The sequence below is a fragment of the Balaenoptera ricei genome, chromosome 1 (assembly GCF_028023285.1).
Source record: "Balaenoptera ricei isolate mBalRic1 chromosome 1, mBalRic1.hap2, whole genome shotgun sequence".
Taxonomy (NCBI): domain Eukaryota; kingdom Metazoa; phylum Chordata; class Mammalia; order Artiodactyla; family Balaenopteridae; genus Balaenoptera; species Balaenoptera ricei.
Genome location: NC_082639.1, coordinates 19,151,102 through 19,174,614, shown reverse-complemented (window position 1 = coordinate 19,174,614; position 23,513 = coordinate 19,151,102). Strand labels below are relative to the sequence as shown.

The 23,513-nt window shown below is 44.0% G+C and overlaps 1 long non-coding RNA gene across 1 annotated transcript; it reads left to right on the top strand.

The window, feature by feature from the left end:
• The first annotated feature begins 9,979 nt into the window (after window positions 1-9,979).
• On the top strand, window positions 9,980-21,109 carry LOC132361267 (uncharacterized). Its single transcript, XR_009501578.1, has 3 exons — window positions 9,980-10,054; window positions 10,780-10,864; window positions 20,872-21,109. It is a non-coding gene; the product is annotated as an uncharacterized LOC132361267 (long non-coding RNA).
• Window positions 21,110-23,513: the final 2,404 nt, after the last annotated feature.

Below are 23,513 nucleotides of genomic sequence, written 5' to 3'. Positions count from 1 at the left end.
CAGTTAATGATTAGAAAATAGAGTCAAAGGACTCCTAGTTCCTCCTGAAGGGATATAGATAACAATCTGACACATATCCTTGAGTTGTCCTACAGAAACTAAGACCCCATCCCACCTGCTGGAGCATGGTGACTACATGCTGACCACAGGGACATAGACCTCAGACTGCTTGGAACCAGAAGGTTGATGACTGAGATTTGAAAAACATCACCTCACCACCAGCCAATCAGAAGAATGTCCACGAGCTGATCATGTACCCTGCAGCCCTACCCCTAATGCTACTTTTAAAACCCTTGCCTGAAGGCCAGGGTAGTTCAGGTCTTTTGAGTACTAGCCACCCATTCTCCTTGCTTGATGCCCTGCATTAAACACTGTACTTTCCTTCACCACAACCCAGTAGATTGGCTTTGCTGGTGCCAACTGAGCAGACCTGAGTTCAGTTCGGTAACAACTCTTGCTCTCACCAGCCTTCCCCATAAGGAGTTGACCAGGGTCAGACACACAAGCCAAGCTCAGTGAGGCAGAAGCATAAAAAGGCTCTAGGTAACCTTCATCTCTCAGTTTATTTATTCATTAAGTCCTCCTGAATGTTCACTACAGGCCAGGCACTCTGCAAGGTGGGGCAGAGTCAGTGGGGGCCCTGCCCCACCCAGTAGACCTCACCTTCCAGTGGGGCTATGAGGACAGCTGATACCCAAGCACAAAAGATGGTAACACAAGAGAAAGACAACCTGTGAAAAGTTCTACGAAGGAAATAACATGCCATCTTTGATCATTATCCATGGGAGGGTAGGGGATCCTTCAGAAAAGGAGGGAAGGGCAAGGACCATCTGCTGGGAGAAGACAGGAGAACTGAGATCTAAAGGAAAAGCAGGCTGGTGTGGGAGAGGCTGGGGCTGGGGAGCACTCTGGATGGAGGGAAAGCCCATAAGGCCAGTATGGTGGACCAGAGTGGAGGTAGAGGGCAGAGTGGACAGGATGAGGTCAGAATCAGGCAGAGGTCAGATCTTGTGAGGTCTTATAGGTCAGAGTGAGGAGTTCAGATTTCATTTCAAGAACCATGGAAAACCATGGGAGGGTTTAAGAAAGGCAATGGCCTGATCTGACCTATGTTTTTAACAGACCACTCTGGGCAGTTCCCTGGCAGTCCAGTGGTTAGGACTCTGCGCTTTCACTGCTGAGGACGTGGGTCCAATCCCTGGTCAGAGAACTAAGAATCTGCAAGCTGCAAAGTGTGGCCAAAAAAAATAGACCACTGTGGCTGGCTGAGAAGAACAGATTAAGGGAGCCCAGGTAGGAGGGAGGTGTGGAACAGGGGGTGGCAGTGGAAAAGGAGAGAAGTGATCAGATTTGCGATATATTCTGGAGGACAGGCAGACAGGAATTTCTGATGGAGAGGAAGGTTCAAAGAAGGCCATGTGGTGGTTTGTTTGCTGCCAAGTCAATTCATGCCCTGAGCAGTGGAAGCTTCCATGACCAGAATCCCTGACCCTCCTTCTGCTGAGCTGGATGCAACTCAGAGACCTTCAGGTCACCCCCAGATCTTACATCCACAGAGTGTGAGCCCGGGGAGGTGGGGAAACGTGCCCGGGTAAAGGCAGAGGTCCCCTAGCTCCCAGTCCAGAACCTGCCTGACCCACTGGCCTTGATTTATTCCTTGGGCAAACCAGGAACTGGTCATCTAAGGTGCCGCACCAGGCAAAGGGATTACCGAGTGATATTCTGCATGTAAAAGCTAGAAATGACCACAATTCCAAGCGACAAAGAATGGCCTAGCCTATTGTTCTTCATAACAGAAGCACCAGACATGTGAATACTCAGGTGTTTCCAACTGTGGAGATACATAAGAAATATGTGTTTTGGTCTTCATCCAAGTTTTCTGGCTCACAGCTCCCCAAACCCTGTAATTCCTAATTGATTAGAGCCATAGGGGCATCTTTAATTATAATATTTGGTTTTTATCCTCAGTTCCTAAGATAGCTTCAGAGTGATAAAAGTGAAATGAGTGTCTTCTGTGATTCACAACAAACCCCTTTCAACCACACCTGAGTTTATGTTAATGAGGTGATTTTTGGAAAGCCGCTAGGTAACCTAAGGATGGGAGCTAGTTGCCGGACCAGCCAAGTGATTAGAGGGTTGGAACTTTCAGTGCAGCCCTCCTTGAACAACATCCAGAGAGGGGAGAGGGACTGGAGGTTGAATCAATCATCAATGGCCACGATTTAATCAATCGTGCCCTATATAAGGAAACCTCCATAAAAAACCCAAAAAGGTAGGATTCAGAGAGCCTCCCAGTTGGCAAATAAGGATATATCCATGTGCTGGGAGGGTGGCACAGAAGCTTCTGTAGTCAGGACACTTCTGGACCTCATGCTATGTATATTTTCATATGGCTGTTCATTCGTATCCTTTAATATCCTTTGTAATAAGCCAGTAATCTAGTAAGTAAACTGTTTTCCTGAGTTCTGTGAGCCACTCTAACAGATTAATCAAGCCCAAGGAGGGGGTCACAGGAACCTCTGATTTATACCAGCTCGTCAAAAGCACAGGTAATAACCTGGATCTTTGATTGGCATCTGAAGTGAGGGTCAGTCTTGTAGGACTGAGCCCTTAACCTGGGGGATCTGATGCTATCTCCAGGTAGATGGAGTCCGAATTGAGTTACATTGTAGGACACCCAGCTGGTGTCGCAGAATTGCTTGAGAAAACCACCCCACTCCTCCACCCCCCAACACACATTTGGTGGTCAGAAGTGTCAGAAGTAAAGCAGGGTATTGAGAGTAGAGGAGACACAAGATTACGCTTTCACATAAGAGTATATAAACAGAAAATGAAAACAGCACGTGCGAACTCTGACAACTATATAAAATGTATGTCCATATACTGATTAAGATTTGAAGGGAATTTGGTGGAATGTAAATAAAGCGTGGGGATTTTCCGTGTTCTTTTTTTTTCTGTAGAGACGATGATATTTATGTAAAACAGTTTTATAAGTCAATGAAAATGGCTTATAAAATTACCCAACAAACCACCCCTGTTTCAGATGTACCATATGGATGCTTAGGCGCCAGGAGGTTTAAAAATAACAAAAAACTGCTCTTTCCACATAGAAAATACTCAGATGCACCAAGCTAACCTTCCCTTTCTTTTTTTTTTTTTTTTTTTTTTTTTTTTTTAAAGATTTATTTATTGATTGATTGATTGATTGATTGCTATGTTGGGTCTTTGTTTCTGTGCTAGGGCTTTCTCTAGCTGTGGCAAGTGGGGGCCACTCTTCATCGCGGTGCGCAGGCCTCTCACCATCGTGGCCTCTCTTGGTGCAGAGCACAGGCTCCAGACGCGCAGGCTCAGCAGTTGTGGCTCACGGGCCCAGTAGCTCCGCGGCATGTGGGATCCTCCCAGACCAGGGCTCGAACCCGTGTCCCATGCATTAGCAGGCAGATTCTCAACCACTGCACCACCAGGGAAGCCCCAACCTTCCCTTTCTTGTTAGCAGAGGGTGTTGCTGCAAACCAGCCTTTGAGCCCCCGGGTTTTCATCTCCTGGCCGGGACCGTGTAGTCTCTCACCTCTGCCCTCAAAGCCTTAATCTGCTATTCATGGCTTTTGAGATGGTTGCTGGGGAAACAAGACAAATGTCATGTAGGACTAGAAGGCAATTTCAGGGGGAGACGAAGCACAGAGAATCATGAATCCAGAGACATACTGGTCCACACTGATTCATCCAGGAAAAAAGAGGAAGCAAACATACCCAGGCCAGTCGATTCTGAAATCAATTCCTTGCCTCTCAGCCAAGGGGATGGAGGGAGCAGCAAAGGGCAAAAGGCTCAGAAGCCATGGTTCTTAATTAGCTACAGAGCACACTGTGTGATTTTTCATGTGACTGCTACCCAGATAAATGTGTACCCTGTGGTACCCAGAGATGTGATCCACAAGCTGAGCAGCGGTCCTGCATTCGGGTTAATTCCCATTTCAGCTGTGAGAAAATCTGGGTGATGGAGGGTGAAGACAGGAGAGAGTGACGAAGGCTGAGCCAGGCTTCTGTAACCCCCAGCAAGCCACCTGGTCTCTTGGGGCCTTTGTTTTCTCATCTGTAAAATGGCAGATTGGACTGTTTGGTTTCTGAGGCCTCTTCCAGTGAGTCTGACTGTCATGACTTCCCCTTTAAATAGCCAGCCCAGGTCATTACCTGGCAACTTCCTCATTTTTTATGCTACATTTTTAGGAAACCCATGATTCAATTTCACTGGTTGCAAGGGAAAAACTTCTGTTCCCAAAATGAAAATGAGAGGCTGTAAATTAAGTTAAGCCCTTTGGCCACCAGCAGAAGCTGCCCTTCCTCACCCTGGCAAGGAAATTGTGCTTTTATCTGGGATTCTAGGAGCAATTCCTGACAGCAGTCAGTCCATTTGCAGCTATCTCTGCTGCTGGATTCGCTCTCCCCTGGTACCTCCTGGGTCCACCCTAATATTACAGTCACCCTAGGAAACCCAGAGCAGGAGTAGAAAGAACACACACACACAGAGAAGCTACTCTATTTACTTGCTGTGTGACCTCAGGCAGATCTCCTAACCTCTCTGGGCTTTAGTTTACTCTTCTATGATTCATTCATTCATTCATTCATTCATTGAAAGAATATTTACTGAGTGCTTGCTATGTACCAGCAATGAACAAAAGAGACAATAATCCCTGTCCTGATGAAGCTGACATCCTGAGATGAGGGGAAAACAATAAGAATAAATAAGCCAGTGATATGGCATGTCGGAAGGTGGTACGTGATCTGGAGAAAAATAAAAAGGAGTTGGAATAGTGATGTCTGCCTACTGCCTACCCCTAAGGGTTGTGATGAGGAGTGAATGAGCTGATGCTCATAAAATTACTTCCTCAAACAGTAATGGGCTGTGCAAATATAAAGAATAATTATAATATATAAATGAACATTTTGTTCAATGAAAGCATTTACAGAGATCCTAAAGGCCCAGAGAATGTGGTGATCCAGGGATGGAGAACCCAAGTCAGCTTGAATCATGGCCTGGGTCTGGAAGGGAACTTGGACATCCGCTAGCCCAGGGATCTGGCTGTCCCTCGGAATCACCCAGGTGCTTTGAAAAACTGCCGAGGTCAAGGTCACACTGCAGATTCCCTTGAACCAGAGTCTCTGGGGGCAGGGCCAGGCATTCACGTTGTTTCTTACAAGCTGCCCTGGTGATGCTATCTGTGATCAGGGTCGAGAGCAGCATCTGACCATAGAGACGGGGGTGACTTGCCTAAAGGCTGGTACCCAGGCCTGAGATCTTTCCTCTCCCAGGCCCAGTGTCATTGTGTGCCGCTCAGCACCTCATTCCCTTCCATGCTGGGAGCCCCCAGAGGGCTGTCACGGCGTCTCAGCCACTCCTCCCACCTTCCTGCAAGCCGGAGTGGCCCTCTTACCTGAAGGCTAAGAAACTGTGTTACTTCTCAGTGATGGCCAGGCTGTTGATCATTCCAACTTCAATTTCTGTTATGGGCTGAATTGTCCCCCACGGTCCCCCCCACTCACTCCCCCCTCCATCCCCAGAAAATTCCTGTTGGAAGGCCTAACCTCTAATACTTTCGAATATGATTGTATTTGGAGATAGGGCCTTTAAAGAGGTAATTAAAGTAAAATGAAGTCGTATGGTTGGGCCCTAATCCAATGTGATTGGTGTCCCTATAAGAAGAGCAGATTAGGACACAGACGCAGAAGGAAGACCATGTGAGGACACAGGAAGAAGACTGCCATCTACAAGCCTAGGAGGGAGGTTCTCAGAAGAAACGGACCCAGATCTTAGGTTTCCAGCCTCCAGAACGCTGAGGGAATAAATATCTGTTCTTTAAGCCACCCAGTCTCTGGTACTTTGTTCTGGCAGCCCGAGCAAACTCATACCACCTCGTAATTGGTCACATCACGAGGCATCCCGTCCGCTGTGGCACTGGAAGGAGAAAGCGTATTTGATTCCCTTGCAGCCTGAGAACCTTGTGTACCCTTCAAGTCTCAAGACTAAGCTCAACTGTCAGTTCCCAGGGAACTTTTATAACCCCAATCGCATGTACCTTCACTAGCTTCTGTTATGGACACGGTGGATGTTATTCTTCCTCTCCGAATAGACCATGAGCTCTCGGGTCCTGTTCACCTGTGTGTCCTCCACAGCATCAAGCACAATTCTCTAAACTTAATAGATGTCCAGGGCTTCCCTGGTGGTGCAGTGGTTGAGAATCTGCCTGCCAATGCAGGGGACACGGGTTCGAGCCCTGGTCCAGGAGGATCCCACATGCCGCGGAGCAACTAGGCCCGTGAGCCACAACTACTGAGCCTGCGCGTCTGGAGCCTGTGTCCCGCAACAAGAGAGGCCGTGACAGTGAAAGGCCCGTGCACCGTGATGAAGAGTGGCCCCCGCTTGCCGCAACTAGAGAAAGCCCTCGCACAGAAACGAAGACCCAACACAGTCAAAAATAAATTAATAAATAAATAAATTTATTCAAAAAAAAAAAAATAGATGTCCAGGAAAGTCATGAATGAAGAGATGAAATACAGTCTTTGGCCAGGATTTCTCGGATCATCGGGTAAGAGTGAATAATAAAAATTAAAATTATAGGTCATGTTTAGGGAGCATGTGTTACATGCATAAGTCATTTGATTGTCTAGACAATTCTATGAAGTAGGTACTATTATTTATTGCATTTTACACATGAAGAAATTGAGGCTTGAACAAGTCAGTACAATTTGCCCAAGGTTACCCAGTTCATCTGGCCCCAGGGCTTTCAGGCTTACCCACCATGAGGTTAGCCCTACAGTAGGAGTTGAACCAGAAAGAGCCCGTCTAGTCTGGAGATTAAGATGGTGCTTAATATTCAGGGACACGTGCCCTCCATCCTCAATTTCACTAACGATCCTGATCTGACTATTTGTTCGTCTCTTGCTCCCATCACTGTGGCCATCACTCTCTGGGCCTGCTGTCCTTTCCAGTCTTATCTGGACTTCTCCCCAGCCCCGTGGGCGGCTTCTGCTCTTCAAACTTGCCCTGCGCTCTGGGTCAGAGCCGGCCATTCCTTCCAGAGAAATGCTCTCCTGCCCCTCCCAGTCACAAATGGCTTTCCTTCAAGATCCTACATCCGTCCATGAAGCCCCTCTAAGCCCCCAGCCAAAGTCTGGCCCCCCTTCTTGGGGAGCCCTAGCACTGTGTCTGTCCCCAAACCATCACCTGTGATTCTGTCTTGCACCACAGCTGGCTATTTGCAGACCCATCTCTCCTGTTCTGTTCTGGGCTTTGGAGGCCTGAGTTTATATTTCCCAGAGCATTTAGGTTTTTGTTTTGTTTTGGTTTGGTTTTTTTGGCCGTGCCGTGAAGCATGCAGCATGTGGGATCTTAGTTCCCTGACCGGGGATCGAACCCGTGCCCCCTGCACTGGACGCACGGAGTCTTAACCACTAGACCGCCAGGGAAGTCCCTTCCAGAGCATTTAATGTTAAACAGATTTTTAAAAATGTGTTTGTTTGCAAAATGAACTCATTTGCCTTATAGCACCCTCTCCTGTGAATGGACTTGGCCTTTCCCAGCTGTGGACATGGTAGGGAGAGGCAGCCAGCAGGGGATTGACAGAAGACGCTTGGTAGGGCTACAGGATATCCAGGACCAATCTGAAGATTTGCCAATGGCTTCTCGTTTTGCCTGGAACTGCTCTGCCTTGGGATGGAAAAGCAAAACATTCCAGTGAGAGGAAACCATTTTGGGATTTACTTATCAGGCACCCAGAGGAATTAGGCAGGAAGGACCCAGTCATCCAGGGGTGCTAAAGATCACAGAATCCTGGCTGCCCACAGTCCTAGACATTGTGGAATTTTCTAGAAAGACTGGTGTCCCCGGGGGGCGGGAGTCTGCTCCCAGGATGGGCGGATTAGAGAATTGTTCAGGTTGAGCCTCACCCTTCTTCTCTGTCCCTCTCTACAAGGTGAACTGAGTGGGGCACAGCACAGGGGAAGCAAGTCTGCAACAGCCTGCGTGGGTCAAATGACGATGTCCTCTACTTCTGTGGCATTTGTACAGCTCACACAGCTCATTCACTCTGCTGAAGCGAGAGTCTGGAGATTCAGCAGGTCAGGTCAAGTTTGGGCACCTCTGACACTGGCCAGCTGCACTTGCCAAGTATTTTTTCACTCCTTGGTCACTTATTCTTACGGTTAACCTGTGAGGCAGGAAGGATCATTACCCCTGTTTTACACACAAGAAAAAGGGCCACAAAATGATGTGGCCAAGATGCCAGGAAGGCAAAACTTGAAGCACAACAACTTAACTCTGAATGCCAATTTCTTTCCAGATTTTAAGCACACAAATCCTCCAGCCTGCTTCTCCTCCACCCCCTAACTGACATCCCATTAAATACCATCAGACTGAGTTTAAGGGGAGCCAGTTATTCTTCTAGGCGTCTCCTTAGACTGCGTCACCTAGTTCAGCTCTTCCCACTGCACCAATGAGAAAGGGACTTGCTTATGGTCACCTGGGGAGCCAGGAGGAGTCCAGGTTAGAACCTGGGCTTTCAACTGGCTCTTTCCTACACAGGTGTCAAGTGTAAAAACCCATGACCAATGAAACCAGAGCCTGTTTCAGAGAAAAATCATTTCACAAATTGGGGCAGGTAGTGAGTGACGATCCAACAGGACAGCTGCTGGGATCCCAGGGAAGCAGCCAGCTTTGAGAAGCCGGTGGCAGTGCCCCAAATATAACATTGGTCAAACAGGAAATGTACCAAAATTTGTTTTCAAACCATGCCCTTTGCTGCTTGTCAAATGCAAAACACAGAAGAGTTTATAATGGCCAAGTTCAGAGGCCATGGCACAAAATCAAAGTAATTCCCAAACCATTTAGCGCACTGCTGATGGAACCACCTTCCAATATCCAGCTCACCATTGCTTTTAGGATCAAGAACAGTCATTAGGTCAGCATTCAAGGCCTGCCTTAGTTGTCCTTAGCTCATCTCTCCAGCATTACCTTCTACTATGCACCTATTTATACCCAACCCTTCAACCAGCTACACTTGCTCCCCCAAATGCTGAACACTATCTTTAGGCTTTTGTTTCCTCTGTCCTGATAGCCGTTCCTTCCAACCCCACTTTGTGAAATTCCTGCTTCTCCTGTAAGCTCTGGTTCATTTTATTGCTCTTTTTTCTAGCTTCTTGAGTTGAATGTGTTGTTTATTTAGACTTAATTCTTTTTGTTTTCTAATACATGGACTTAAGGCTACTATGCATTTTCATCTGAATACAACCAGGGCCACATCCCAAATGTCTTACTAGGGAGCACTCTCACTGTTCATTTCCAAAAACAGTTTTGTTTTCCTCTTAACTAAAGAACTATTTAGAGGGGTAGTTTTGTATTTCCAAGTGGTTAGATTGGTTTTTCTATGCTTTTATGGTTAATTTTGAATTTTATTATATTATGGTCAATGAATGTGGCACATGGGTGCTGTAAGATTGAATATTTGTGTCTCCCCTCCCCCACAAATTCATATGTAGAAATCTAATCCCTAAAGTGATATCATTTGGAGGTGGAGCCTTTGGGAAGTGACTAGGTCACGAGGGTGGAGCCCTCATGAATGGGATTGGTGCCTTTATATATATATATAATATATTATATATAATAAATATATATATATTATAAATATATATTATATACATTTTACAAATATATATTATATATATTTTACAAATATATATTTTTATATATATATATTTTTTACAAATATATATATTATCTATATATATATTTTGGCCCTACCACACAGCATGTGGGATCTTAGTTCCCTGACCAGGGATGGAACCCATGCCCCTGCATTGGAAGCACAGAGAGCACAGAGTCTTAACCACTGGACCGACAGGGAAGTCCCCTCATGCCTTTATAAATGAGTGCCCAGAGAGATCCCTTGCCCCTCCCACCGTGTGAGGACCCAGTGAAAAGACAGAAGTCTATGAATCAGGAAGCGGCCTCTCATCAGACACTGAATCTGCTGGTGACTTGATCTTGGACTTAGCCTCCAGAACTGTGAGAAATAAATTTCTGTTGTTTATAAGCCATCCAGTCTATGGTAGTTTGTTATAGCAGCCCGAATAAATTAAGACAATGAGATTTCTGCTTTTTGTGATTTGTTGAAAATTTCCTTGTGGACTAATACTTGATAATCATTAGTGATATTAGATATATGCTTGAAAAGAATGTGCTTTTTGGGGTACAAAGTTATATATAAAGATACACACATAATCTATGTATTTATATAATCTATCACATAATTATGTATCATGATACTAGATTATATTATTACACAAGGTATATTTTGTGTAATGCAATATATATTTATGTTACATATAATATGTAATTAAGCTGTTTAATTTTTATTTAACATTTTGTTATCTATATTTCTTTTTTGTCTACCATATATCTTATGATATATATTAAAATCTTCCCTTCCTGTTCATATACCATATCCTCTGTGAACTTCTTCCGAATGCCCTAGGCAGGCTATTTCAAAGCTGACTGCTGTCTCTGAGATGAGCCCATTTTTAGATGGGTTGATGGTACCCTAAGCATGAATTTGTCCTCCTGGGTCCCTTTTCCTCCAAGCCTGGAGTGCCATTCCTCTCTCCTCTTTATCCTATGTGCTCACCTCTTCTCAAGATCCACATTGTGTTCTTCTTTTTCTTCGTGACTTCCCCAGGCACTTCCTTGAGTTTCTGTTGAGCTCAACAACTGTGTTTTTGTCTGTTAAACAGTAATCACACATGCCTGGCTGACCTTCTGGGTTACTGTGAAGACCAAAGGAGATAACGACCGTGAAAATGCTTTGAAAACTCTCAGGTACAAATGTCAAATTAATTACAGTAATTAATAATTAGACCCATAATGATTGGAACACAAAACATCGTGACTGTGTTATGGCCTAGTGTGGAATCTGCTGTGGGGCAATATTGTCCGGAACTATTAACAGCAATTGAGGGACGCCTGTCAATCAAGGATGAGGCTGGCTTAGGAAATAAAGTAAAGCATCCTTTGAGCTCTTTTTACACAACTGATCATGGAATGGCATTTTGAGGTCAGACGCTGCTCTTAGAAATACGCTTGGCAAGAATGTGGTCAAAGTTTTGTTTCTCTTCTGTAAAACTTGGTGGTTCTTTGTTTAAATTTCAACCAAAGATGTTATTTTCCCAGTGGGTATCTTTAATGCTTCTGTACTGTAAGGAAATATAAAGCCTTCAAGGAAGAGTCTTTTTCTTCTGACTTAAGAAGCAGAGAGAATAATCCTGCCTCTTAAGTCAGAATAATGTAAAGAAGTTGATCTGATTTTTCTCTTCCTACCAGGGCAGCCACCAAATACTCAAAATAATGTTATTACTTATTTAGAGCATATTAGATACCAGAACACTGCTAGTGTTACTGAGTCCAAGCTCACTCTGCCTGCTGCACAACAGGCCAATAAATTGGGAGGCGAGGTGTTGAGGCAAGGAATATGACTTTATTCGGAAAGCCAGCAGACCGGGAAGATGGCGGACTAGGGTCCCCAAGAAAACCATCTTATGGGGTCTGGATGCCAGTTTCCTTTATAGAATCAGAGAGGGAAGGAAAGTAAAAAGGCAGAATAGAGAGGGAGAGGCGAGGAGGAAGTAAAAAGGGCCATCAGTCTTGCAAAACATCTCCTGGAATGGCCAGCCTCGGGGGAGGGAATGTGTTAATTTCTTCTTTCTCGCAGCCATTCACAGGTGGGTAGGGTTCCCTGAGGCAGGCCATCATGCATGATTATAATAACAAAAGCAACGAAAAGCAAAGTCTAAAGTCAAAGAAACAGACCCAACATGGAGTCGAAAGTGGCTCTTCCCTGTTACATTAGATGATCTACAAGTGTTTTTGAAATCGTGCACCTCAGATTAGGACTTGAACCCACGCGTCTGGGACTCGAACCCAGCCAAAACCCCCAGTCTTCCAACTGAGATCACACACCTGGTTTCAGGACTTAATGAAGCTCAGGTTCTTTTTTTTTTTTTTTTTTTAATAAATTTATTTTATTTTTATTTTTGGCTGTGTTTTGTCTTCGTTGCTGCGTGCAGGCTTTCTCTAGTTGCGGTGAGCGGGGGCTACTCTTTGTTGCGGTGTGCAGGCTTCTCATTGCGGTGGCTTCTCTTGTTGCAGAGCACGGGCTGTAGGTGCATGGGCTTCAGTAGTTGTGGCTCGTGGGCTGTAAAGCACAGGCTCAGTAGTTGTGGCACATGGGTTTAGTTGCTCTGCAGCATGTGGGATCTTCCCGGACCAGGGCTTGAACCCGTGACCCCTGCATTGGCAGGCGGATTCTTAACCACTGCGCCACCAGGGAAACCCGAAGCTCAGGTTCTTGATGTCTCATCGCAGAAAGAATTCAGTGAGAGACAAAGTGATAGGTAAGAAGTGGATTTTTTTAGAGAGAAACATACTCGACAGTGTGGGCCATCTCAGAAGGTGAGAAAGGTACCAGGGTATGGGGTTGTCAGTTTTTATAGGAGTGGGTAATTTCATAGGCTAACGAGTGGGAGGAGTATTCCAGCTATTTTAGACAGGGGCAGGGATTTCCAGGAATTGGGCCACCGCCCACTTTTTGATCCTTCTGGTCTGTCTTGGAACTGTCATGGCGCCTGCGGGTGTGTCATTTAGCTTGCTGATGTGAGCGTATACTGAGGCTCAAGGTCTAGTGGAAGTCGACTTGTCCGCCATCTTGGACCCGTTTGGTTCTAATCAGTTTATGTCGTGTCCTTGGGCGATGTCTTTCTTTCAAAGGTTGTGCCCTGCCTCCTTCCCTCCTGTTTCATTATCATTAACCCTTACTGCAGTATTTTATTATTCCCATTTTGCAGGTGAGGAAACTAAGGTTTACAGAGGTTAGGATTAGGAGTCTTGTCCTAAGTTGCACAGTGGTGAATCAGCATCTGAGCCCAGGTCTGTCTGACTCCAAAACCTGGGTCCTATGATCCCCTGCAGAGATTCTCACCACCTGGACTCCATCAGAAGGCTCCTACCTGGGCTCCTTGCCTCCTCCTTACTTCAGGGTATCCCACCCACTTCTGCCAGATCAACTGTCCTGCAGCCCCACCTTGCACAATTCTTCTTCACTTCCACCCTTCCTGAAAACCTTACTCAGGGTGAAGTCCAAATCCTTCGCAAATCAGACTTTGACCCCCACATCCCCAGGCTTGTTTCCTTTATTGTACAAAGTCCAGTCCAGGCCAATTCAGTGACTCTGCTTTTTGCTGCTCCTTTGCTTAGGTCTTCCTCTTCTCTGCAGGATCTTTCCTCTTTTTCTCTACTTATGTGAGGCTTATTCTTTCTTCACAGCCTAACTCATCCTTTCTCTCTCATGAGGACTTTCTTGCTGAGTTCACATCTCAGTGATCTCTCCACCCTCAGAATTTCCACGGCATCCATCCATTCATCCATCATCCATCCATGCATTCATCCAGAGCTGACTGAGCTGAGGCACAGTATAGGCACTAGGGCTAGACACACAGTCTTGACTACAGAATTATGAGCAGGTAATTACAATCCAATTCAACAGCACTTGCCAATTTCAAGTTATGTCAGTGTACCAAGCACCATGGAAATGTGGTGATGAATGAGAGAAACATGATTCCTGTCCCAGTGGAGCTCACAGCCTGCTGGGCGAGAACTCCACTCCAGTGCGATTAAATGGGAGGGGCCCTAACCTGGACTTCTTCGGATGGTCAAGGAAGGCTTTGAGAAACAGAGAGCATATCATCTAGCTCTGCCTGGATGGTTTCAGAAAATTTCTCAGAGTCTACAGCATTTAATCTGGGAACTAAATGTACCCAGAGAGAAAGAAAAACATAAGTGGATGGTTGCGTCAGTCCTTTAGTATCATTTAGGTAGCCACCTAAGTCTTTGAGGAATTAAAAGCAGCTGTCTTTGTTTTACAAATCTTGTATTTACAGGACCAGAGGTGTGGCTCCAGAAACAATCGAAGCCCACCAATTTTTTTTTTAATACTCCCCAAATCTCCCCTATTTATCTTGAGGCTTGTACGTATTGATGATGGCAGTATTTACAGGACCAGAGGTGTGGCTCCAGAAACAATTTGAAGCCCACCAATTTTTTTTTTAAATACTCCCCAAATCTCCCCTATTTATCTTGAGGCTTGTACGTATTGATGATGGCAGACTCAGAGACTTGTGGATCAACCCGTGGAACAGAATGGAGACCCAGAAAGATATGCCCAAGCCCATATGTTTGGCAAAAGTGCAAAAGCAAAAAGATGGCCTCTCCTTCCAGTGGGAGGAGGGCCATCGGACATCTGCAGGCAAAACACCCAAACAAGCAAGCAAGCCAGCCAGCAAACAACAAACCAAAAAACCCTTGACCTAAATTTCATACCTCAGACAGACAGGAACCCCGAACGGATCATGCACCTCCATGTCCTCATTCGTCACACCACCTACAAAAATAACCTCTTCATGGATCAAAGACATGGAGCTTGCATTTCTCTCCCTGTGCCTTTGAGATGTAAATGTTCTACCTGGTCTTCTCCAGGAACTCTTTTCAAGCCATCTCTTTATTTTTTTATTTATTTTTAAAATTTTATTTATTTTTGCTGCGTTGGGTCTTCATTGCTGCATGCAGGCTTTCTCTAGTTGAGGCAAGCAGGGGCTACTCTTCGTTGCGGTGTGCAGGCTTCTCATTGCGGTGGCTTCTCTTGTTGCGGAGCATGGGCTCTAAGCACGTGGGCTTCGTAGTTGTGGCGTGTGGGCTCAGTAGTTGCGTCTTGCGGGCTCTAGAGCGCAGGCTCAGTAGTTGTGGCGCACGGGCTTAGATGCTCTGTGGCATGTGGGATCTTCCCGGACCAGGGATCGAACCTGTGTCCCCTGCATTGGCAGGTGGATTCTTAACCACTGTGCCACCAGGGAAGTCCCCAGGCCATTTATTTAAAAATGCAAATTTCAGGAAGGTAACTTATCAAAAGAAAAAAACCCAAACGGGATAAAGGTCATTTGGAGCTTGACTTGTCAAGGAGAAATGCAAATCTTAAGTTTCCTCCACAAATATTAGTAAAAAGGGCTTTAGCCATCTGAACAGATGACCTTGATTTGTTCCATCTGCCAGAAATCCAGTTTGAATCAAACCTCTTTTGTAACTTGTGGGGTTTATGTTATTGTACCTGATTCATGGCTGAAATTTTGGAACAGGAGCTATGGGTTCTGTGTTTGCGTCTGGTATGTGTCTTGTAGATGTGATGTTTTCTACCTTTGGATGGCATTGCCAAAATTAATTTGTAAAAGTGTTTCATTTAATTGGTTTAAAGAAGATTAAGGGCTTATATAAATTCTCAGAAATATAATAGAAACTAACCCAAATGAATTTCAGGTTCATGTGATTTGGGAAAATATTTGGTATTAAACCTAGTTTAAGTTTGTTGGTTTAACTAATACAGGCATGTCTTTAGAGTTATATATGACTACAGTTCTAAATATAAAACAATTTCTGTAGAAATAGCTGCATCTGGAAAACTACCAAACTGCTTCTAGAAAGTTCCTCTTGATGTATAGAGTTGGCTTTTGTTAAACTTATTCTATGGGGAGTGGAAGTCACCTTTTCCAGGACACACATGTGTTAACTCAGCCACATGTGGATTCATTTAAGTAAGCACACACTGAGAGTATATGAGGGGCAAGGAACTGAGTTTGGTACTATGAGAGACACAAGATTACTATGTCCTCTGCTTCCAAGGAGTTGGTATCTAGGCATAACAATTCTTTTTATATGTGCAGCACTTTGCAATTTATAAAATTTCTGCACATGCATATACATCATCTCACTTGAGTCTAACAACACCTTGAGATATGGGGCAGATGTTGCATCTGCATTTTACACATCAGGAAACAGACTTAGGAAAAGGCACACATTCAAGGTCACATGAATGCAGTAGATGCGATTGGGATACGACATTTTAAAAAATATTAATATGCTTTTCTCTTTTATATTTCCTTACCTGACTTCCCCCTGTTCTTCCAGGTTACCTGTATTTTCCGAATGTCTTATCACCTACAGTGATACTTCCACTGTGGGTGATATGTGAGAACGGTTTTCCTGTCCTAAACTGGTTATGTGAAAGCCACATTTTTAGATTTCCCTCCAGTGAAAATTATTTTTGTTGGAATGGTTTTTATTTTTACTTCTTAACTACATTCTTTTTTATGATCAAAATATAATCACAAAATACATAATGGTTAAATATCCTGCTTTCCCTGAAGCAAGACTCAGATTCCATAAATCTTTGGTGTCTGGTGAAAACTAGCTTTCTAGTTCATAGACAGCCATCTTTCTGCTGTAACTTCACATGGTGGAAGAGATTAGTGTGCTCTCTAGGGTCTCTTTTATAAGGGCACTGGATCCCATTCATGAGGGCTCCACCCTCCCGACCTAATTCCCTCCCAAAGGCCCCACCCACCTCTTAATACCATTGTGTTGGGGGGTAGGATTTAAACATATGAATTTTTTTTTAAACATCTTTATTGGAGTATAATTGCTTTACAATGTTGTGTTAGTTGCTGCTGTATAACAAAGTGAATCAGCTATATGTATACATATATCCCCATATGTCCTCCCTCTTGTGGCTCCCTCCTACCCTCCCTATCCCACCCCTCTAGGTGGACACAAAGCACCGAGCTGATCTCCCTGTGCTATGCGGCTGCTTCCCACTAGCTATCTATTTTACATTTGGTAGTTAAACATATGAATTTTGAAGGGACATGAACATTCAGTCTATAGCAGTAACTAACTCTGAATGACGGTGAATATCTGTTTATATGTCTGCATTCTAGTGTTTCCCCCACTAGAACGCATGCTCAAGGGCAAAACAGATGCCTCAGTCATCTATTGAGAAGACATATGATAGATTCTTGTTGAATGAATGAAGAATGAATGAAGAATGAATGGGAGCCAAGAACAGAGTCAGGCATTTACTCAAAGGAGCTCAGCCACATTCATCCTCTCTCTCTCTTCTCTCTTACATTTCGTTACAAATTGTGTGACTTTTCCTAACAAATATAATAACACGTGTTTAAAGTCATTCCTAGGATAGGAGTGAGGCAGGCTGGGAGCTGGGACCCTTTGCTGCAGTGCTTGCACCTGAATGCACCTCTCCTCAAGCAACAAAATACAAAGAAACTATAAGGGACCAAAAATAACTGCATGCATGCACAGTTGGGGCAGATTACGGACAAAAAGATACAGAAAGACCAAAAAACCCAACTGCCACTTCTGAAGAGCTAGGAACCGAAACAGGGTGTTGGGAGCAAAAGCAGGGTACTGCGCATGCCCCCTGCACACAACACCACCAAAGGGGTGGGCAAACCACCTAAGTTACCCCTCCGGCCAGAGCCTGGGTCACACCCCTACCCTCACCCCATAAGGAACCAGCTTACCCTCACCCCGTAAGGAACCAGCTTGCCCCCACTCAGGGAGCAAGCAAGGGAACCTGTTACTTGTTTTCATTCCTTCCTGCAGCTTCAGGAGGCCCAGTAAAGCCTTGTCTGAATTTCTTGTCTGGCCTCTACTCAATTTCTATTGATTGGGGAAGGCCAAGAACCTTGGTCAGTATCAGGAGGACAAGTGGGAAAAAAATAAACATAAAGAGATAAGCACAAATATAGTTCTTTTAAAACCAAAATACAAAAATTTGCTTTTAAAGCTAGTGATATAAATCAGACTCTTGTTAAAAACTTTAACTGTAAGGAAAGAATTAAGTCCTATGTAGTATGTTCTGCTTATAAGTTGAAGTTGTGAATAAAAACACAAATGACCCAATTTAAAAATAGGCAAAAGAGCTTGTATTAGTTTCCTACAGTGGCTGTAACAAATTTCCACAAACAGCATAGCTTAAGACAACAGAAATGCATTCTTTCACACTTTTAGCAGCTTTAGAAGTCTGAAATCAAGGTGTTGACAGGGCTGGTTCCTACTGGGGCTCTGAGGGAGAACCCGATCCGCGTCTCTCTCCTAGCTTCTGGTGGTTGCTGGCAATCCTTGGCATTGCTTGGCTTGTGGAACGTCATTCCAGTCTCTTTGCCTGTCTCCACATGTCATTCTCTTTGTGTGTGTCCATGACCAAATTTCCCTCCTCTTATAAGAACACCTGTCAAACTGGACTCAGAGCCCACCCTAATCCAGTATGACCTCACATTGACTTAATTACATCTGCAAAGACCCTATTTCCACATAAGGTTCCAGGTGGACATGAATTTTGGGGGGACACTACTCAATCCATTATAGAGCTGAATAGACATTTCTCTAAAGAAGATATACGAATAGCTTATGATAGGTACATGAAAAGGTGCTCAACATCACTAGTCATCAGGGAAATGCAAATCAAAACCACAATGAGACACCACTTTACACCCACTCAGATTGCTAAAATCAAAAAGACAGCTAAAGGGACTTCCCTGGCGGTCCAGTGGTTGGGATGCTGAGCTTACAGTACAGGGGGCGTGGGTTCGATCCCTGGGTGGGGAACTAAGATCCCACATGCTGCACAGCTCGGCCAAAAAAAAAAAAAAAGACAGCTAATAAAGAGTGTTGGTGAGAACTGGAACCCTCATACACTGCTGGGGTGAATGTAGAATGGTGCACCTTTGGAAAACAGTCTGGCATTTGCTCGAAAAGTTAAACACAGAGTTACCACATGGCCCAGCAATTCCACTCCCAGGTATATCTATCCAAGAGAATGGAAAACATATGTCCCCACAAAAACTTGTATAGGATGTACATGAGAGCATTATAGATAACTAAAAAGTGGGAATATCCCAAATCCACCAACTGGTGAATGAATAAACAAAATGTACTATATCCATTAAATGGAATATTTTCAGCCACAAACAGGAATGAAGAATTCATTCTATGACATGGATGAACCTTGAAAACATGCTAAGTGAAACAAGCCAGACACAAAAGGCCACATATTGTATGACTCCATTTATAAGAAATGTCCAGAATAGGCAAATCTATAAGACAGAAAATAAATTAGTGGTTGCCAAGGGCTGGGGGCAGGAGAGAATGGGTAGTGACTACTTATGGGTGCAGGGTTTCTTTTAGAGGTGATGAAAACATTCTGGAATTAGATGCTGGTAATAGTTTTGCAAACTTGTAAATAAAAATTACACTGAGAAAAAAGAATGGAAGGATACAGTGTGAGAGTAAAATTTGATACAGTCAGAAAATCTAAATAAAAACAAGCTGTGAGGGCTTCCCTGGTGGCACAGTGGTTAAGAATCCACCTGCCAATGCAGGGGACACGGGTTCGAACCCTGGTCCAGGAAGATCCCACATGCCTTGGAGCAAATAAGCCCAGGTGCCACAACTACTGAGCCTGCGCTCTAGAGCCCGCACGCCTCAACTACTGAAGCCCGTGTGCCTAGAGCCCGTGCTCTGCAACAACAGAAGCCACCACAATGAGAAGCTCATGCACTGCAGGAAAGAGTAGCCCCCGCTCGCTGCAACTAGAGAAAGCCCATGTGCAGCAACAAAGACCCAACTCAGCCAAAAATAAATAAATAAATTAATTAAAAACAAACAAACAAACAAACAAAAAACAGCTGTGATGTTTCCTTCTCTGGATCTTTAAGTATTTAATAGGTGAAATAATATAAAGTGACTTACCCTATCAAAAATTTAGAGTAGTGATAAAATAACATTCTTCATGGATTCTGAGTACATGTCTCTCAGTGTAACATGGAAGACTGTGGTACTGTTGTTGCCTGTCACTTGACGTCAAGATCCTAAGGAAGTTCTGTGGTAAATTATCATGGAAGATCTGTGTCAGAAACCTCTGTATCACAAGTTATTTTGGGTACGTTTATAAGACTCACTTAAGGGCTTCCCTGGTGGCGCAGTGGTTGAGAACCTGCCTGCCAATGCAGGGGACACGGGTTCGAGCCCTGGTCTGGGAAGATCCCACATGCCGCGGAGCGACTGGGCCCGTGAGCCACAACTACTGAGCCTGCGCTCAGTCTGGAGCCTGTGCTCCGCAACAAGAGAGGCTGCGACAGTGAGAGGCCCGCGCACCTCGATGAAGAGTGGCCCCCGCTTGCCGCAACTAGAGAAAGCCCATGCACAGAAACGAAGACCCAACACAGCCAAAAATAAATTAAAAAAAAAAAAAAAAAAAAAAAAAACTCACTTAAAATTTACTCTTCATATCTTGCCTGGAATCAGTTGGATGGTAAAAAATAAATACCAGATTAAAAAACAAACACTGCTTATCTGTTAGATTGCTAAAATCTGACCAATTCACCAATCGGTAAAATGCTGTCACCTTTTAGGCTTTATAACACTCATCAGTATGTTGAAGCACATACATGGTGTTTTTGTCTGCCCTTCTTCTGTATCCCTTTCTGGGGTAAAGAACTTGACCACCTGGCCACAGGTATGGGCATGTCACCCAACCTAGCCAATAAGAATCCTTCCCTAGGTGGGGACTCTAGGAAGTTCTCCTTCTACCTGAATTGTTCACTGCCTTGTTCTCTACTCTGAGGGGAAAGTCCTTTTTGCCATAAGAGGGGATGAAGTGACCACTAAAGAGAATAAGGAGAGCTGAGAGATGAAGGGAAAGATCTAATTCTTTACCCTTCTCTTAATCTAGGTGTTTAGAGCTTTACATTTCCCTCTCAGGATTGTTTGAGCACCCTTTCTCTCCTCCCATTTGGTACCAGGCTTGGTCTGTGTGACCAACAGCGTACGGCAGAAGTGATGGGATAGCACTTCTGAGTTTAGGTTATAAAAAGACTCCAGGGGCTTCCCTGGTGGTGCAGTGGTTGAGAATCTGCCTGCCAATGCAGGGAACACAGGTTCGAGCCCTGGTCCTGGAAGATACCAGATGCCTCGGAGCAACTAAGCCCGTGCGCCACAGCTACTGAGCATGCGCACCCTAGAGCCCGTGCTCCGCAACAAGAGAAGCCACCGCAATGAGAAGCCTGCACACCGCAACGAGAAGCCCGCGCACCGCAACGAACAGCAGCCCCCGCTCGCCGCAACTAGAGAAAGCCCGTGAGCAGCAATGAAGACCCAACAAAGTCAAGAAATAAATCCATAAAATAAATAAATTTATAAAATAAAAATAAAAATACTTTATAAAAAAAAAAAGACTCCATATTGGGTGCTTTCTCTGATCCCTCAACTCTGGGGAAAGCCAGCTTCCATGCCCTGTGTGCACTTACTGGGAGGCCCTGTGGTGAGGAACCAAAGCCTCCGGCCAACAGCCCTGTGGTGAGCCCGGAGGCGGGTCTTGCAGTCCCGTCAGGTGACTGCAGCCCAGGCTGACTACTCGATGGAAACTTCTGAGAGACCCTGAGCCTTCACCTTCAGACAGCCCCAGACTCCTGACTCTCAGAGACTGTGAGATAAATAAATGCTCTGTTGTTTTAAGATGCTAAATTCTGCAGTAATTTATTATGCAGTAGTAGATAACTAATGTGCTCCTCAATAGGTTTTTATTAAGCCTGCAGTTTAATTTTATTCCAGCATGAACAATTCATAAGCCCCTCTCCAGGAAAACACATTTTAAGGTGCTCCATTCCTGTATGGATGGTGAAGGGAAACTGAAGACTGGAACCGAGTTGGAGGGCAGCTCTGTCTCTTTCACAAAGGAAACCACTAATTCATTAGAATTAGCAGGTGGCACTGGTCAATCAGTGCCCAAGGGCTGCTTCTCATTTGGAAAGGAGACAAATCTCCATTCTAGACTTTCCAACAGTTGTTAGAAATTTCTAATAAATAGTCTAGGAAATGACTCAAGTTATCAAGGAAATAAGAAATAGAAGACTTGTAAATGTGGCCCATTAAAGACCTTTTATTCACAGGACTTACCCAGGCAACCTCTGAGAAATCATTTGCTGTCTAATTACCCGCTCTGGGGCCAGGGGGCCTACTCAGATCTCTCAGGACAGGAGACTGTGTAATTTTCCATTAAAGATCTCAATTATTCAAAACACATGGAAGAAAGGCAGCACCAGGCCAAGAAATAACTTGATTACTTCTTTGAAGCAAAAGGAAATGGTGAATCTAGAGTCAAACCGCATGCAATGCTTATCTGTAGCTCAGAGAACCATGAACGGTGGGTATATCTTTTTCCATCCATATGGGAGTACAGTTAATAAAGAATCTATGTAACTTACTTGGAGAAAGCATTAATATATACACATCTAGCATCAGAATAGGCATTCCTGACATTTTTCTGAAATATTTATCCTAAAAGGCAAATACCTCCAATAAAATCTGCATTTCACCTAAACAAATCACAGCAAAATATTTTCTTCTAGAGCAATAATAAAGAAAAATAACATAAAAATTTTAAACTTAATGTAGAATCAAGGGAGGAAAGAGACTGAGGTATGTATTAGTAGTTTCTTAAAGTCTATATAAAGGTTATGTATGAAATAATGCCATTTGCAGCAACATGGATGGACCCAGAGATTGTCATACTGAGTGAAGTCAGACAGAGAAAGACAAATATCATGTGATATTGCTTTTATGTGGAATCTAAAAAAAAGGGTACACATGAACTTATCTACAAAACAGAAAGAGTTACAGATGTAGAAAATAAACTTACCGTTACCAGGGGGTAAGGGTGGGAGGAGAGAGAAGTTGGAAGACTGGTATTGACATATATACACTACTATATATAAAACAGATAACTAATAAGGACCTACTGTATAGCACAGGGAACTCTACTCAATACTCTGTAATGGCCTATATGGGAAAAGAATCTAAAAAAGAGTGGATATATGTATATGTGTAACAGAGTCACTTTGCTGTGCACCTGAAACTAACACAACGTTGTAAATCAACTATACTCCAATAAAAATTTTTTTAAAATATGAAATAATATGGGCCAACCATCACCTGGGCCAAGTGTCATAAAACACACCTCATCCCCACTTGATGGCTGTCAATAAAAAGTGGCATTTAAAAACACTGACAAAAAAAAAAAAAAAAGGTTATGTAAAGTCTAATAGTAAATCAGACTTCTCAGTTCCCAGCACATTATCATCATTGGTCCATGCAGGATGCCTCTTATGTATGTATATGTGTGTTTAATGTCTTTTTATTTGTATATATTCTTGCATAGTGATTACTGTCTTTGTATTTTAATTTATGTAATGCAACTGTTATATACATCTCACTGACTCTCACTTTTGTCATTCAGCTCTGTTTTTAAGAGCCATCCATGCTGTTGTGTACATGGTTACTCTCTTAATGTGTAGTTCTCCACAGTGTCAATTTCCCAGTTGGGGACACCAGCTTGCCTCCATAAATAATGGCACAATGAACATTTTCAAGACGTCTCCTTACGGACCTGCATGAGAACATCTTTGGGATACTCTTGGGATATATATCTCCAGAAGAACTGCTGAGTCAGAGACTTTATTCTTTTTTTTTTTTGGCCATACCACACGGCTTGCGGGATCTTAATTCCCCAATC